Below are 16,593 nucleotides of genomic sequence, written 5' to 3'. Positions count from 1 at the left end.
GTGCTGGAATTGAAAAGAGAAAATACAGTCTGGTCCAGGTCTTGCAAAGGAGAATGAGCGTGTCCTGGTGGTGAGAATGTAATCAGAGCACAGCTCTTCCCATCAGCTTCCTTAAGGGGATCAGCTCTTTGGGAACACTTGTAAACATAGGTTTTCCTTCAGGTGTGTACCAGGAGGGGAAAATCCTGGTCTGTGATCTAACTGCTACAGCCATCTGACAGTGGTGTATTTCTCTGGATGACATATTTTGTGACAGACTTCCCTTATTGGACTTTGCTGGCACCCGAGGACCGAGCAGTGAGCGCGGGTGTATTTTGCAGTGACTAATTGCAGCGCACTCTTTCAGCTATTAGTCATTGTTTTTCCTGCAGGCTAGGCCCGTATTTCTGATGTAAGTTGCAAATGCTCCAATAAATTATGAATAGGCATGAACTGTTTCAATCCACGTGCTTGGATGAGAGGCAAGACTGGAAAAATAAGAGCAATTCTTGATCTAATCTGGTTTTCACAATATGAGTGATTGCTGAGGCTAGAAGGACCTTCGTATACTTTTATTCAGTTTTTACATTACTCGGTGCAGGAGGTGGGTGGCCAAACAGCTAAGACTGAACTGCTTCTACAGACCATGTATAGTCCCATGATGTAAAAATGAAGTCTATGTCAAACAGATTAAGTAAGAAGCTTGAGGGCACATCTTCTGCTTTGGGTTTGGCTTGTTGATGATCACAGCTTGGTAAGATGCGGCTAGTCCCACAGCCATTAATACGATGCCACTATAAAGCACTGCTCCTGTTCTTATTCGTTTTACTGAACAATGTCATACTGGAAACAGAAAAATGGGTAGTTACACATGAAATCAATAGCTATCGTTTCTTCTACAGCACTAAGATGGGGGGAAAAACCCTAAATGTAGATGGTAAAGATTTCTTCTGATAGTTAGGGGAATAGCATGTCAGTTTCAGATGGTACAAAGGAACACTTGCATCAAGATTACTCTTCCACACCTTTTCTCAGGTTCATATTGTGTGAAAACACCGGAAGGGGTAATTAATATAGGGGTGGTTCTGCTTCTAAAATGGTTTTCATCTAGTGGTAATTGGCCCGAGGCTTTCAGTGTGTGGAATCTGAAACTGGAGGTGTTGAAATCGGGAAATCTGGTACAAAACTCTCACTGAAGGTGATCAGGCAGTGGAACAACATCCCTCAAGCTGGGGAATCTTTCACTGAGGAGTTGCTTTATTTCTAGAAAGAATAGTTATGCTGGAAGTCGTGCTCCTGCTGCACAAATACACTACTGAGGCTGCGTGTCGTGTTGTCCCACATCCTTACACTGTGTCACTCCATCCTTTTTTTCTATTGCAGCTATCATTTTAACAAGGATTAGACTGGGAGGATGAGAGCCTGAAGGTAATTTTCCCTGTTTTTTTTTTCCGTCCTGGGAAGCATTGCCATCTTCAGCTGCCAACAGCAGGCTCCGCTGCTCAGAGTGCTGCAGGTGGGTTGCGCCAAGGAGCCCATCAGCTGCAGGGCTGGATTCAGGCAACAAATGGTTTGTCACCCAAACGAGGCACTGAGGTGACTGCAGCTTTCCTGTTTGTTAAGACAACTTTGTTAAACAATTCTGATAGTTTGCGTTCTTCCTGTGTTAGTTAAAATTTGGACAAAGATCAGTCCTCAGGCTGCTGTCCAATACGTTGATAGGATCTTACCTAAACACAGTGCAAAAACTGAGCTGCCATTCAAAGAAAAAAAAAAATCATACTGGGATTGGAATGATATGGGGAAAGCATAATAAAACCAAACAACAAAAAACCCCACCACATTTAAATGTCAGAACAACATCCCATGGTGATAAACGGACAGCTAATTCTGCCTGGGCAGGGAAGGCTGGAATAGACACTCTGGATCTGCTTTTCTGCACTGATGTGTTTTCTCTGTATCACATTTTCTGGCCATATTGGCAAAAAATTATTATTCTCCCTTATGAAACAAAGCATTAGAAATAATCCTTATTGGATTGTTCTTGGCAGGTGATGCTGAAAGCTTCATTTCCCTGTAGTTGGTGCAACTTTGCTGCCAGCTTGCTTATTCAGGTTTGTGTGTTTCTCATTCAATTTTGAGGAGTTTAATATCATGGAATGCAGAGAACAGCGCTGGGACTTTCAGATTCAAAGAAAATAGTTGTGAAGGGAAAGAGGGACTGTTTTCAATTGAACCTATTTTTGTTGGTTTTGCTTTTTAATAGTTGATGAATTCCTTTGTCTATTCATCCAACATTGTCTGGCATTTCTTGCTGTTTAATTTATTTAATAGAAATAGTTTTAAAATAAGAAGACATGAGAAAGAACAAACACGAGCTTGTGCCTCTTTGGCAGATAGAACTCTGCTGCACATCTGCTAGCTGAAATTTGAGAAAGCAGGCTTGGTGTTGGTGCTGCAAGCCTGGAACCTGAGCTGGTGTCTGCTCACGTGCAAGGGAATCTTGCCACGAGCTCACTGGGCTTTGCTTTGCAGTGGTTGATCAGTCAGAAACTTGAACCCCTGTGTTCTCCCAGAGTTCAGCTGGATCATCCATTTGTTTGCACTTAAATATGCCACCACGTTAATTCTTTAATCCTCCAGACTGTATTTTAGTAAATACGTGCATCTCTGTATTTGTTTCCATGTAGAAGAGACAGCTATTTTCCCTCTGCAGTGAGGCTGTTGGAGAAGTATGCGCTATTGGTGGTGGTAGGAAAAAAAAAAAGTCTGAAACTGTTAGTTTGATCCTGGAGACTTAGCTTGTCTGTGGTTTTAAGACTTGCAGCAAAATTAACAGTACAAATAATGGAAAACAAAGTGCGTCTCAGTCTTGTTTCTCTTTTCTCTCATATGGAGGCTGATGTGTGCTCCGTGGGCAAAGCAACAACCGACATATCTTTTAGTGGTGTGGTCAGGAGCTCTCGGTGGCCTGATTGTCAGACTCACTGACTTGTAGGTAGGTTTGTGCCATAGAAACCCAGGCACAGCACCACACAGCAGGGTGGTGAGTCCATTGGGAATGCCTAGAAGGCTGCTTTCCAATATGAGAGTTTGAAGCTTGTTTAAAAACGACCGAATAAAAAAATATCTGATGCAAAAAATGAGATGCTTCCACCAAGGAGAGCGAGATGGTTACCTTCTCTGGGCTGTGGGAGAATGCTAACATATGCCATCCTTACATCCACTCGGATTGATGAATACCAGATGGAAGTCGTGCAGAATGTTTTCTGCAAGTACGCGTAAGTGTTGCTGGCAGCTTTTCAGTTTTTGATATAGCAGAAGACAGTTGTGTTTGCTTTAGTGAGTTGAGATAAATGCCTGCAGACTCCAAAATCTGAGAAGCATTGCAACTCTAAAAGTTAGCAGTGTCCTTTTGTGTATTCTTGAAGTATCATGATTTCTGCCATTAACAAAAGCACTCAGTGTAGACAATCTTTGTAGCCATTGCTGCAGATAAGCAGCCCTTTCACACAGCTTTATTTTTCGTGAGTTTTTATTCAAGTCTTCGTGCTCTGTATCCAAAGATACATGTTGAAATATTCCCAGCCATTCTCATGAGTTATGTATGACTGCTGAGTTTCATACTCCTCTATTTCTTTTTCCCCAGCACTTTGTCCATCTTGTCCATTTGGGTCTTGCAGCTGCATTTAATCTTCATCAGTAGAGTTTTGTCAATTGTAGCCTAAAACAATGAGCTGTGCGGTGCCAGCGTGGTTATCTTGTGTGCCTGCTCCCGACTGCATTGCAAACTGCATTCAATTACTGAATGTCTTCTAGCTAGCAGTAACAGATCATTTGAGATACTACGGAGCGTTCATCTACTGAAATACCCAAGCATACAGCTGTTGAATTTTGGCAGTGTTTTGATGGTCTTTCCATCAGTGGATTTACTTCTGAAGGGCTTTAACTGACTTTATTTTGAAACTCTAGTATTTAAGCTTATGGTATGCAGCAGTTTGTCTTCCCAGAGTTACAGTGTGAGTGATGTTGGTGGGGATCCTGGGTTCATCTGGTTCTCCTCCTGCTGCAGTAAGGCCATCCCCAGCAGGATGTTTGGGCCTGTTGTTGGGCAGGGTTTGACCATCTTCAAGGTGGAGACTCCACAGTGCCCTGAGGCAGTGCTCTGTCATCTGCACTGCACAGAAGTGCTTCCTGATGGTCAGACAGCACCTCTTGTATTCCAAATGTATCTTCTGTAGTGTTTGCCTGTGATCTGGGTCAGATTTAGGTGTGATTTGTGTGGGCATTGCTTGTTCACACCAGCTTCATTTGCGATTGTTTGATGTAATTCAGTTAGACTGAATTTGATGAGTTTAGGTGAGACAGGTAAGAGCTAACTGATTTCTTTCCAGGCTTTTTTTTTTTTTATTACAGTAGAAAATGCTGGTTTTTAAAAATGAGAAAAATTTTCTTGACATATATTGGCTTAGCTAAAAGCTTTTAAGGAAGATTCTTGGTTTGAATCTTCTGAACATGAGAGTTTTTGCACCCTGTTCAACCTGGTTGTTGGAATACATCCCCACTGAAGTTCTCACTTTGCTTTGCTGGGGCAGTCAGGCAGACAGCAGGACTTGTGGCTGCTGCCAGGGTTACTGTCCTTGGATGTTCCTGCTCCCCAGAGGCTGGGTGGCAGAGCTGTTTCTGGATCCATCACTTAAGTGCTGCATATTGCACAGCTAAGAGATCAGTGATGTGTGCTTTAAAAATCACTTGGTGAATGCCCTGCTGCAACTTCATTGTAATGTACTAGTACAACTAATGTACTACTAATGTACATTGTACCACTAAGTACTAAATTACGCAGTACTGTTCATCAGTACTCACCCTCTGTGACCAAGGTGCATCACACTCCCATGCCTGGGCTGTTTTCCAGTGGCTCAGTACTGCCACTGGAAGTAGTGCACTGCAGTGTGCTGTGTTCCTTACGCTGCAAAGTAAGATTGAACAGCTTAAAATCCTTATCAGGCCTTCAGAAGCATAACTACAATCTGATGTATCAAATGATGTGTCCTGGAAAGGTACCAAAAGCAGGGTTTGGATTTGTTGTGTTGCACAAAGCTTTCTCACCTCAGGCATGCTGGAAAGCCAAAAGGCTAAACTACCTCTAACCTATATTGTGCATGAATTACTTTTCCTCATGTCTCCATCTCTGTGTTGCTGGCCCTGAGCATCCCTCTCTTTCAAGCAGCAGGTGGCCTATGCTCTGTTCTGATCATCTGTGGCAGCTGTGTAGGATGCCTTAGAGAATGAGACAGTGGGTGGACTCGCTGCATCCCATTGCAAGGGAGACAGAGTTAGCCATTCAATAGGCAGGAGTGCCTCTGTTACTTAACAGCTAACAAACATAAAAGAACAGCATGCACAAATGTGTGCTAAAGCAACCATTGTGCTCCCTTTCCAATGGGTTGCAAAAAGATGTTTTGAGCCATGGCTGGATTAATGCCCACCTTTCCCACTGTTCTAGTGGAGCTGGCTAGGGATGCATTTGCAGTTTTTGGGATGAGGGATTTTTCCTGAGCTCATGTGAAGATCCGTTGCGTCTGAAAATCCCATCCTGTGGGACTTATGGAAAGAGAAGCATTAATAATATTGACTCCAGAAAGATGAGACAACAATGGTGAAACGGTAAAAGACATCCTGAGTGAATATATATATATACTTTTAATCGAAGCACGATTACAGGAGAGCTGTTGCATCAATGTAGAATCTCGAGCTGCTGAGATGGATGCCAAAACGTCCACGAGCGATCTGGTAAGGCACGAAGCAGAGCAGCCCTTTGACCAGATGATGGTGCTGTTGTTTCACAAAAATGTTCCCTGCTGTAGTAAGTGAATTTTTTTTGACGTGACTGTTATTGAACTTTTGTTCTAGCCGGGTACATCAGCAGCGTTAGCCCTGCAGTGCTGTGTCACTTGGGGCTCCTGGCCATGACTTGCAGTGATGTGGAAACAAAACTGCTTCCTGCTCCACAGAGCAAGACCCACATTGAAGAATGCCTGGTGCTGAAGCATCAGCTCTTAAGGGGGTTTGGGATGATCTGAACCTATGGATGCTCTGTACCACTGTAGGAGATGTATAGGATTGGCTTTGATATATGGAAAGTAGTCCATGAAACACTTTGCACTTCCTTTAGCCCCTGCAAGCCTCGATGGATGATGCGTAAGTCATGTGTTAAGTACCACAGAGGTAAATAATAAGATGGTCAGAGTGCAGCAAGGGGAAGCCATGCTTGGTGTAACAGTTTGTGTAAAGCAGCAGGAGAATGCACAGCATCTTTTGGTTAAAGGATCTCAGAGGAACACATTTCCTACGTAGGCTTGGTAATCAAAGCAATTAAGAATGAAAGTATCCTAGATTTTCCAGTGGGAGCTCCCCATGTTTATTCCTAGGATCCTCAGTGACTGTTACAGCAGCTTAGCAAGCAGCTCATCTTCCAAATTTCAACCACTGACCATCCGTGGAGGTAGTCAGTAACTGTGAATGATCTAACCACCACCAAATGTCATCAGATTGCAGCTGATGGTATTTTCTGTAGCAACCTGTGAGCCCTTTGGACGGCAATGTCATTGTATTGCTTTAAGCAGAGCAAAGTGAAAAGCTGTGTGAGCAAAGTGAGGTCCCAAATAGTTGGTTTTACCTGATGACTGCAGGTGGATGAGCATCCGTTTACACAGATGTGGCTTTCTCCCTCTTTAGTGTGGTTTTTAAATACAGAACACTGAGCATTGTCAGAGGAATGGGGATAATTAAGGATATTGCGGTGTCCCTGAATACTGTATTTGGATATCTCAGTGGTAACTTAAATTTCCCAGCAAAGCTTTTGGCATCCCAAATGAATTCCTTTAACCATCCTTAGGGGTTTATCTGTGAGCATTCAGGGCTTGTTTAAAATATCTCAGCTGAAGTTGACTGTAAAGAATCACTAGTACCCAGGGAATTGCTAAGAAGGCTGTAGTATAACTGTTGCAGAGTAGTGCTTATTCTCTTCTTTGAGATATAGCCTCATTGTAATGGGTTAGCAGTCAGTTAAATAGGCTATTGAAAGGTTTGGTGCCAGTGTTTTTTTTTTTCTTCATGGGGGGAAACTTCTGAGAGGACTAAAGGACCACTGGCTTCTTTGAGTTCATCTAATCACTTTGCTGGTAAGAGTCTATCAGTTCTAATGAGTTCTGGGCTATGAGAATATCCATGTGTAAAATAAGGGAGTAAGGAAAAAACTTAGAAGATGCAGGAAGGCATCCTCTCAGCAAGTCCCACATGCCAAACCCAGCTCTGACCACCATCACGGCAGTGAAGACACAGATGCCATCCATGACTTTGCACTGTGATTCCTGAGCAGTGCCCTAGGACTGAACACAGAGTGGTGGTCGGTGTTCTGAGCAGGGGGCACGGGGAGGCAATGGGAGGCCGTGAGCTCACAGTGTCACTTCCAAAGAGCGTAGGTGAAAGTGAGCCTCTTGGCTTCTACCTGGCAGTGCGACCCCACGCTGATGGAAGCACGGGCTGCAGGTTTGATGGAGGGCTGTGCAGGCCTACCTGCTCCTCTCACTGGACTTCATGCTGCTGCAAGCACACTGCCCAACAGTCAGGAAGCCTTTGCTGCTCATCTCCTCTTGGTGTCACCTCTGTGATACTTCCCTAAGACATGACTTAATGTCTCCGCAGCTGGAGTTGTCTGTCTGTGAAATGTGGAAGGGTGTGCTGTCATTGTAAAGCACTTTGGGTGCTAATATGCAAGGTGCTGTGTGACAGCCAGGCAAGTGCTGCAGCTTTCTGTTTAAGGAGCGTTATCGTTCTCTGCTCAAATCTAATATGCAGGACTTCTCCCATGGGATTTTGAATTGCAGGAGGAGGGGAGGGGAAGGTCTGCTTCACGGTGACTTGCGACTTCTGCATAAAACATTTCCTCAGAACTAATTAAAACTTTGAGAAATCATCAGAACTTAAATGAATCAGTGCTGCGTAACTAACAGCTTATGTTAAAGGCTTTGAACAAATATCCACAATGCATCAGTAAACATGCAAATTAGTTTTTCATGTCAGGATGCGCCTCGCTACAATGCTGTGTGTTGATAAAAGATTTCTCTGTGTCTGTGGCTTTCCATACTTTGAAATTTATTGGTTTTCCTAACCCCTTTCAGCCTCTTTAATATAGTGAGAAACACTCTTTTGAATGATTTACCAAGCAAAATTCACCGTGCTTCAGCAAGAACCAGCAGTTAACAAACAGTGTCTAAATTGAGGACTGAAACAAAGCTGGGACCAGTTATTTTCAATCATGGCTGTTAACTTTGGTAATCTCCTTTACAGGGGGTTATTACAGCTATAAAATATTTTCCCATGGTTATGATGGCAGTTGCAGAGAAGATTCATGACTTGCACAACTTTTGCTGGGCACAGTTTGCTCATGTGTTCCTTACTGGAATACTTTAAAGCCTCACTTTGGAGAGGGGAAGAGAGATTGGATCCAACAATGAGTAGCATTAGCAGCCCCTGGTAACTTTCTGGTTTTTCACAAGCGATATTCCTCTACTACTTGAGTAGCTTTTACCACTGTAGGGCTTTTTGGATGACTTCAGACCTGTGCGTACCACAGATCAGCAAGCAGTGCTGCTTTGCTTTTGCAGGATGGCTGTGGGCCTGAAGGCCGGCTGGCTGCTAGCATCAGTGTTGCACGACTTGCTGTAATTGCTGCTTTGCTGGCACTCCAGACTGAACCAGACACCATGAGAAGCAGTGTGAGCTGTCAGAATAGCACTGCCCATATTTCCTCAACTGGAAGCATCAACGTGGTGATGTGTGAGGGCAGGCCTTTCAAGGCCAGCGTATTCTTGTGTCAACCTGAGGAAGCCTGTGACTAGAGCGGCTTGTTCTTAACCAGCATTGTATCATATTGGCTTAATTTATGAGGGCTGTGTGCCGGCCTTCAGTGAACCAGGTCAATATTAGCACGATGGTATGTTATAGACACTTAGCATGAAGTTTTGCGTATGTTGAGTCGCTTCTATTTCCAGGCCAGTGTTTTCTACCTGTGCTGTGGGATGTTTTTGAGGCTGTCCTAGAAGCATTTATAGGGATTCCAACACTTTTTCAGGGATAACCAATGATATCCTGGGTTACTGCAGTGATGAATATGCATCACAGCATTACATCAGTGGGAACAAGAAGGAGGGAGAGGTGGAGTGCAGCAGGAACCTCTGATGCTGGCTTTGCCACCAAGGAATACACATTGTGTAACAACACTCTGCAAATTAAATGTTACGCTTTCATGCTCTTCTTCTTCCATGTGCCGTAATTAAAAGCCTCTTCCTTTGGTTTGTGGGTTCAAAACTGTGTAATGATGTTAAACAAACATCTGACCAAATTCCTATCTACCAGATTAATTTTTAACAGTTTAGTGAATAATGGCATGTCATTAAGGGTGGATGGTGCGTTTAAACTCCTGTAAGGCTTTCTGAGTGGCGCTGAGTGTCCTTCTGGGATGCCAAGGGAGTGGATTTCAATTTGCTTTCAAAACAAAGAAAGAAATAAGGAATTATATTTTTCTAAAAACAAAAACAAAAAACAAAAAAAACCCTTGCAACTATTATGCTATGAAATATAAATTCCTTTCCCAACTACTCTCTAAGCATCTAACAGCCATATTTCGGAGTGATGGCACGGGAGAGCTGAAAAGTATTCATACACTTCAGAAGTTGAGAATGAATGAGCTTTTGTTCAGACATAGTTATGAAAATCTAAACAATATCATATTTAGATTTGTAGGGCAGTAAGAATAAAAGAAATCAGTGGTTTATGTAAACTAAATCCAGCTAATTAACACAAGATGATGGCATTTAGTTTCTCATTTTCTGATAGCCCCTTGGCTCTCCTCTAGCCTGATTAATGCCAGACATTGTTGCAGTGCGTTGAAGCAGCTCTTTCAGAGCAAGGAACAGACTCTCTTTGTGAAGCAGTCCAAGCTCTGCCAGTCATTGTGGCAATGGGTGGGATGTCGGGTTGTTTGCTTCATGGTCTGTGCTCTGCTTAATGGAAGAGTGCTTCCCTTGGGCTCTCGTGGAGAGGAACCCACAGTGTTTGTCCAATTGCATTTGGTTTGTGGATGAACTGCTTTTTCTCTAGTTAGCTGGGAAGAAAGAAACAAAACTTTCATACTTTACACAGAGCTCTTTGTATTCGATTTTCTTTGAATTTGTATTTTGGTAGGAGCGCTTGTTTTAGGTTAGGACTGCTGTGTTAAGCTCAGGAATATGCTGTGCTGGACTCCACATGCACTGATCATATTCCTGCATCCCAGACTGTCAGTATGATGTAGTTGGAAGCGTGTTTGTGTAAAGAAACCTCAACCATTCTGCAGCCCTGTGAAGTGGCTGTGGTTTTGCTGTGTATATTTGGAAGCTTGGTGAGTCTGCTTTCCTGCAAAGGCACTTCAGGATGCAGAAATAAAAGTTTTGTTTGTTTCGAGGAGATTTAAAAATATATATTTTTCAAATAAATTTAGTACTTGTTTTAATGAGATTAGATGATTAATCTAGATAAAAATGAGGCATTAGCACATATAGGTAACATAACTGACAGAAAGGTGATGGTATCCTCTATGAATAGCAATGCATTGGATTCTTTTTTCCTCTTAGTTCTGAGAACCAAGTGAGTGGATCCTCCTTACTAACAACACTGATTTACCTACTTGCTGCTGGTAATGGCATCCTGAATGAAAGCGTTGCAAATTGCATGACTTGTTGGTAAGCTTGCTGGCACTGATGTTGCTGCCCTGGCTTCTGAAACAGCTTGTGAACTGTGTATGTCGTTTAGCAGAAGGTTGTCCCTTCTCTTTTGCCAGGACTCACTGCACAAAGAACACTCCTGGCTGTGGGCCCTATTCTCATGCTCTAACACCAGGTACAAACATCCTCCTGATGTAATACGAAGCAACGCACCTATGGCTTTTTCTGCTTACAAGTACGTGACCACTGTTAACCTTTAATATTTTACCCAGTCAGGCTGCTCAGACCTGGCACATAGCATATGGAAAGTGCTATTCCAGACAGAACTTCTGCACTTCATATATTTGTGTGTGACTATTCAACTTGTCACGATTGTCAGTTCCCAGCCTCTTTCCCTTGCGTTACACCAGTGAACTGGAACTCTGATAAAGGAGTTATGTACAGTGATGACAAGAATTGATTTCCAATTTCCTGTAGAATGACTCTATCATTGCTTGTGACTCAGGCAATTTAGCTTATATTACAGTGCTAGCTAGGGGCTATAGATCACTCTGACAGTCATCTAGTCACAGAGCATGCTGATTTTGACAAGATATCGAAAGAGATTTTAGGAGAGTTTCCATTGTGAAACAGCTTAAAGTGCAGCTTTCTATTGTTGGATTTGTAGGTAAAGAGATTTTGCATGACGCACTGTAAGAGTATTGGGGCTGGTCTGTGTAATTTAGACAGACTTGGGGAAAACCAAGCAGCCTCATTCTGAATCTGATCTGGAACATTCTGAATCTGATCTGGCACATACAGGTGCCTGCATTAGGTTTGACTTAAGTCCTAGGATCTTTTTAAGTGTGATAAGTAGTAGACAGTTAAGGAAAGAGCATAAGAAATTAGGCAGATACAAGAGGAATCCTTTCCTGGATAAGCCTGGCAGATTCAGCTGTCAGTGATCTGGACACTTGCTGGGCTGGGTTAAAACACTATACAGGAAGGGATGCTATTACTGTTCTCATTCAAGAGCTTCTGTTGCTAAATGATCAGACTTGCTCACTCCCACCTGGAAGCTGTAACAGTCTGCTTTTTAGATCTCAGCATCTTTTGACAGTGCTGACCTGTAGGCAGAGCTGGGTGGGAGTTCAGTGTCCTGTTGCCAATACAAACTACTTCAAGCATGCCCTCGCTCGGCTGTGTCATTGTTAACTGAAGTGCAAGGCCCCAGTGACAGCTGAGGTGGGAAATGAGGAGCAGTGAGTCTTTGGGGCTTCTGTCACTCAGACAGAAGTGTAACAAGACAAGAGGAGGCTTCAGCTGGGAAGGTCTCTTGGCTTCTCAGCTGTGGCTCAAGTGCAGGCCTTGATGGTAGCAAGCTCCATGCAATTGAGGCTGAGCGAGGCTGAGAGCTGCTGCATAGGTATTCCTGGAGGGCTCAGTGGGGAGGCAACAGTATCTTAAAAATAAAACCTCCATTTACAGATCAGAGGCGATGCTTGGGGCAGTCTGCTGCTGGCTGTGTGGAGCAGCCTGTTTTGTTTCGGGTCTCTGCTGAGCAAGTTTTTACACCGTTTCATTTTTAACATTTTGGGCTCTCATGTTATTTACCAGGCTAATATCTGATCATTCTTCACTTTCTCAACACAATGCATTGGGAGTGGGAGAGGGTCAAATCCTCATACTGTTGGCAAAATGAGAATGTAGAGCAAGAATGTCAGTCACCAGCAGATACATGGGACCCGAGCTGCAATTCTTCTCTCTCCATTTCTTTTGTGCATTTTTATTTAAATCACTCGAAATACTCAAGGCTTCCTCTTTCAGTAAAGCCCTAAATATTTTCAAGGGCTGAGCAGTCTGATTTCTTCAGCCTTCCTGAGAACTTCATTACTCAGGAATTAAACTTAGGGTTCTTCTTAAAATGTTTCATAATATGGGGAAACATCCAAGTGTTATCTCTGGGCTTTACCACTGAGAATAGATCAGGTTTGTCTGAAATAAACAATTGGATGGAACTTGCACTTGGAAGTCTTGACCTAATGCTAAAATCTGGAGTGTATTTTATATTATCAGAGAACACCAATAACTTGGTGGAAGGTAGGGTCACTAATTTCAGTATTTAAAATAATCTGTAGGAGTCTCACTCTTTGTCATTTCAATGCATTTATTTGGTAGCTATTTCTCAATTTGTTTTAACCTTAGCTATCTGTTTCTAGCTCTGGAATAGCGATTATTCAGTTCAGATTTTTGTCACTGACTTTTTGGTACAGCTTTTTGAGGTGGAAGGAGCTCCATCTCTTTGCTTTTGAAAGATATCTGTAGATACTGAACTGTTCATCAACCACTGTTGGTTGTTGAAAGATTCAGGGTGAGCAGACAGTGTGTGCTTGCAGTCCAGAAAGCCAACCGTGTCCTGGGTTACATCAACAGTGTGACCAACAGGTAGAGGGAGGTGATTCTGCCCCTCTGCTGTTGCATGACTCCACCTGGAGTACTGCATCCAGTTCTGGAGCCCCCAGCATGAGAGGGACATGAAGCTGTTGGAGCTGGTCCAGTGGCGGGCCACACAGATGATGAGAGTGCTGGTGCACATACCCTGTGGGGACAGGCTGATAGAGCTGAGGTTCTTCTGCCTGGAAAAGGCATTGGGGGACCTTTATAGCAGCCTTCCAGGACTTGAAGAGGGCTGCAGGAAAGCTGGAGACTTTTTTTGTGAGAAGAATACTTTTGTAAGAAATCTTTTGTAAGAAGAATACGAAGAAATGGCTTTCAACTGGAAGAGGGTCTATTTAGACTAAATATTAGGAAGAAATTCTTTACTGTGAGGGTGGTGATACACTGGAGCAGGTTGCCCAGAGAAGTTGTGGATGCCTCCTTCCTGGAAGTGCACAAGGCCAGGCTGGATGGGGCTGTGAGCAACCTGGTGTAGTGGGAGGTGTCCCTGCCTATAGCAGGAGGTTGGAATGAGATGATCTTAAGGGTTTAATGGCAGTGCAATTGGATGAGTACGCAGTCCCAGGAAGCTTCATTGCATGTTTTCTGTAGTCAGTCTTAAAAACAAGATTAGCGTTTAACTCACTGCTCCTATTTTAGATTAATCCTTATGTGGTGACTGAGGTTGGGAAGAAGCAGAATAAAAAAAAAAATGCCAAACTCTCTGTCCTTAGAGCTGAGAACAGTGCGAAACAGCATGCGCTGTCCTGGATACATGTAAGGAACGGGTCAGGTAGTGAATGTGAAGGTAGCATGCATGCATTCGTGTATCACAGCATTCGTGCTTGTCAATGTAATGCAATTCTATTTTTCTTCTCCTGCCTTTGTTTTCAAAACATTAATTAAATTACATTTAAGAAATGATAAGCTCTTGGTAAGCAGTAATTATTAACTGCCATTCCCAAGTTTCTTAGCTTTCACGTGGTTCCATTCCTTCCGGGCAAACACTGAGGGATGCATGTTTTAAAGGTGACTCGATAGCTGCTGTTCTCCTTGCAAAGCCCAGCATAAGAGCATTTGTGCTTGTATTCTCAGTGGGTGGGGAACAAGCTACTAAACGTGCAGGATCTCAAGTGTCTTTTACTTGTGGTATTGTGGAAATGCTTTGTCTGCCAAACTTTAAGAACTGCTAAAGCAAAACCCTGGTTAGGCCAGTGACCTGTGATTCCCTGCTTTCTGGAGATTGTCCAACACCTGTGCAAGCAGTATTTCAGCTCTTTTCTCCCCGGAACGGTTCTGTACCTTCCAGTGCTCCCACTCTGGCACCTTTCTAAGTCTCTGACAGTCACTCATGTTGTGCAGCATTAATGACTTTGGAGGCTCAGATGTGATGGTATAATGGGTCTTTTCACACCTGTCAGGTATGAGCTGCGTTAAGCAGTGTACATGAGGTATTTTTAGCTTGTGAATAAAGTGATAGAGGGAGAAGGTACCCCAGGGGTCTTATTTAATTGGTGTGAAAATGACTTTAATAGAGAAATACACTTACAGAGAGGACAGCACGGAGGGTGAGAGATGCTCACTTCTGCTGTATGAGCGTGACTGATGCCCAGATGAAGTGCGTGCACATATAAACAGGGAGCATGGTGAGCAGGCAGGAGGATTCAGAGGGCTGCAGCCTCATAGGCCGCAGTGATGTAGTGGGATACTTAAACAGCAGTGCTGCAGTGGGGCTTGTGAGCCCTGTGGGAAGGACAGACTGGGAAGGAAGAAAAGGAGCTGCCCTGTTGGAAAGCAGCAAGGGTGCTGTAGTGAGTGATGTGCCTGCAGACAGCTGTGGGGCCAGGACTGCAGGAGGGCAATGTGGGCAGTATTGTGGTGGTTGTCTAATCTGTACTACCTGATTAGGAAGAGGAAATAAGAGTGGAAGAAGTTCATGTTTATAGGCTCTGGTTCTTGCAGGGAGCTTTAACCACCTCACCGTCTGCTGGAAGGCAACTCAGGTGGGCACAGGTAATGCAGAGAGTTTCTGAAGTGCATTGGTGAGAACTCATAATCAAGAAAACAACAGGGGCAGATGTTCTGCTGCACCTCATAAGGTTGGGCAGGTGGGTTTGAGGGCATTCTTGGAGACAGCAGCTTTAAGATGGGAGAACTCCTCATCTTCAGGAAAAGCAGTAAGGCAAGTAGTAGGATCCTAACCTTGAGCTTTGGGAGAGCAGACTGAGACCGAGTCCTTGGAGGCAACCAGAACATGACTGGTAGTGGTCCTGGGCAGTCTGCCCTCATGGGTCCTAATTGAGCAAGGGTATTCATTCCAGTATTTATTAGCACATGATTCTTACTTTATGTTTTTTAAAGGCAAACAACTAATTTTCTTGAGTGATGTACTGCCTGCATGTTTTAGTAGATTACAAAATGCAACTTATTACTGAGTTGGGCTGTTATATTATGGTAAGCTGCACATGATTAACACGGCTTTCATGTTGAAGTATGGTGGTACCTGAGTTCTCTCTGACAAAGATGGCTTCAGGGGATAGAACTGGATTCTGCAGTAGTTCTTGTCTGCTCACTGAGTCAGAGCATTGTGCTGGGATGACTGGCCTATGTAATTGTGTGCAGTAACAACTACATTACTTTAGTAATGCATTTAGTCTTGTCAAGTCTACATGCTGTGAAAAAATGCCAAGCTCTGCTGAGATACTGGCTATAGGATTTCATGTGTGGGAAGAAAGTTATGTAAAGGAAACTGTAATGCACTCTATGTCAGAAATAAGATTAGCAGCTCTAGATCTGACCCAACAAGTTAACAAAGACTCCTTCCCTATGAAATATCTATTTCATTAGTCCAGGGGGGAACTGAAGGTGCAGGGAGATGTGGGCACGTGCTCCTGCAGGGCTGGCTGCAGTCCAGGTAAGCTGTCAGTGGTGGACCTAGAGCATGTTGAGATCTGTGAAAAAGCCTTGTTGCTGTGTCATGCTGACATTCTGAGGATCTCAGTGCTGGCTTACAGGCAGACTGTTCAGGAGTTCTCTCCCACAGATGAGTGCATCAAGACAGATAAAATTCAAGGTGGGATGCTTTGGGAGCGTAGTTACTGTTAAAGCAGTACATGGAAACAGCTGTCAGGTGTTCCTCCTTTGCCTGTCTGAAGGCTAATGGGGATAGGAGATCACTCCTCTTCAATGGGCTGAGTGGAACTAAGTGAAGTCATATGCTCTATGCCATGCAAGTTTTTTTTCCCCCTAGTGATATCCATTTAGTTCCTAACAAAAAAGTATTCCAAAGATTAGTGGCATAACACTTGGAAGCTGGAACCACTCAGGACTAATGATATAATTACTCTATAAATCCGTTTGTAAAGCAATTATGTACTATTGTTCTCTTTTGTTCTGTATCTTTATAAAGGCAAGTCATCTTGGCAAGCTGTTA

At 43.4% G+C, this 16,593-nt stretch overlaps 1 long non-coding RNA gene across 1 annotated transcript in view; it reads left to right on the top strand.

The window, feature by feature from the left end:
- Nucleotides 1-8,737, top strand: part of LOC122184472 — a 40,007-nt gene extending 31,270 nt beyond the window's left edge. Inside the window, exons 3-4 of the long non-coding RNA XR_006180565.1 lie at nt 1,363-1,407; nt 8,649-8,737. This is a non-coding gene — a long non-coding RNA (uncharacterized LOC122184472). The remainder of the gene's footprint in view (nt 1-1,362; nt 1,408-8,648) is intronic.
- Nucleotides 8,738-16,593: the final 7,856 nt, after the last annotated feature.

This window comes from Lagopus leucura, unplaced genomic scaffold (assembly GCF_019238085.1).
Source record: "Lagopus leucura isolate 7727_CA_CO unplaced genomic scaffold, USGS_WTPT01 Super-Scaffold_100024, whole genome shotgun sequence".
Classification (NCBI taxonomy): Eukaryota; Metazoa; Chordata; class Aves; order Galliformes; family Phasianidae; genus Lagopus; species Lagopus leucura.
This window is presented reverse-complemented; position numbering and strand designations above follow the sequence as displayed.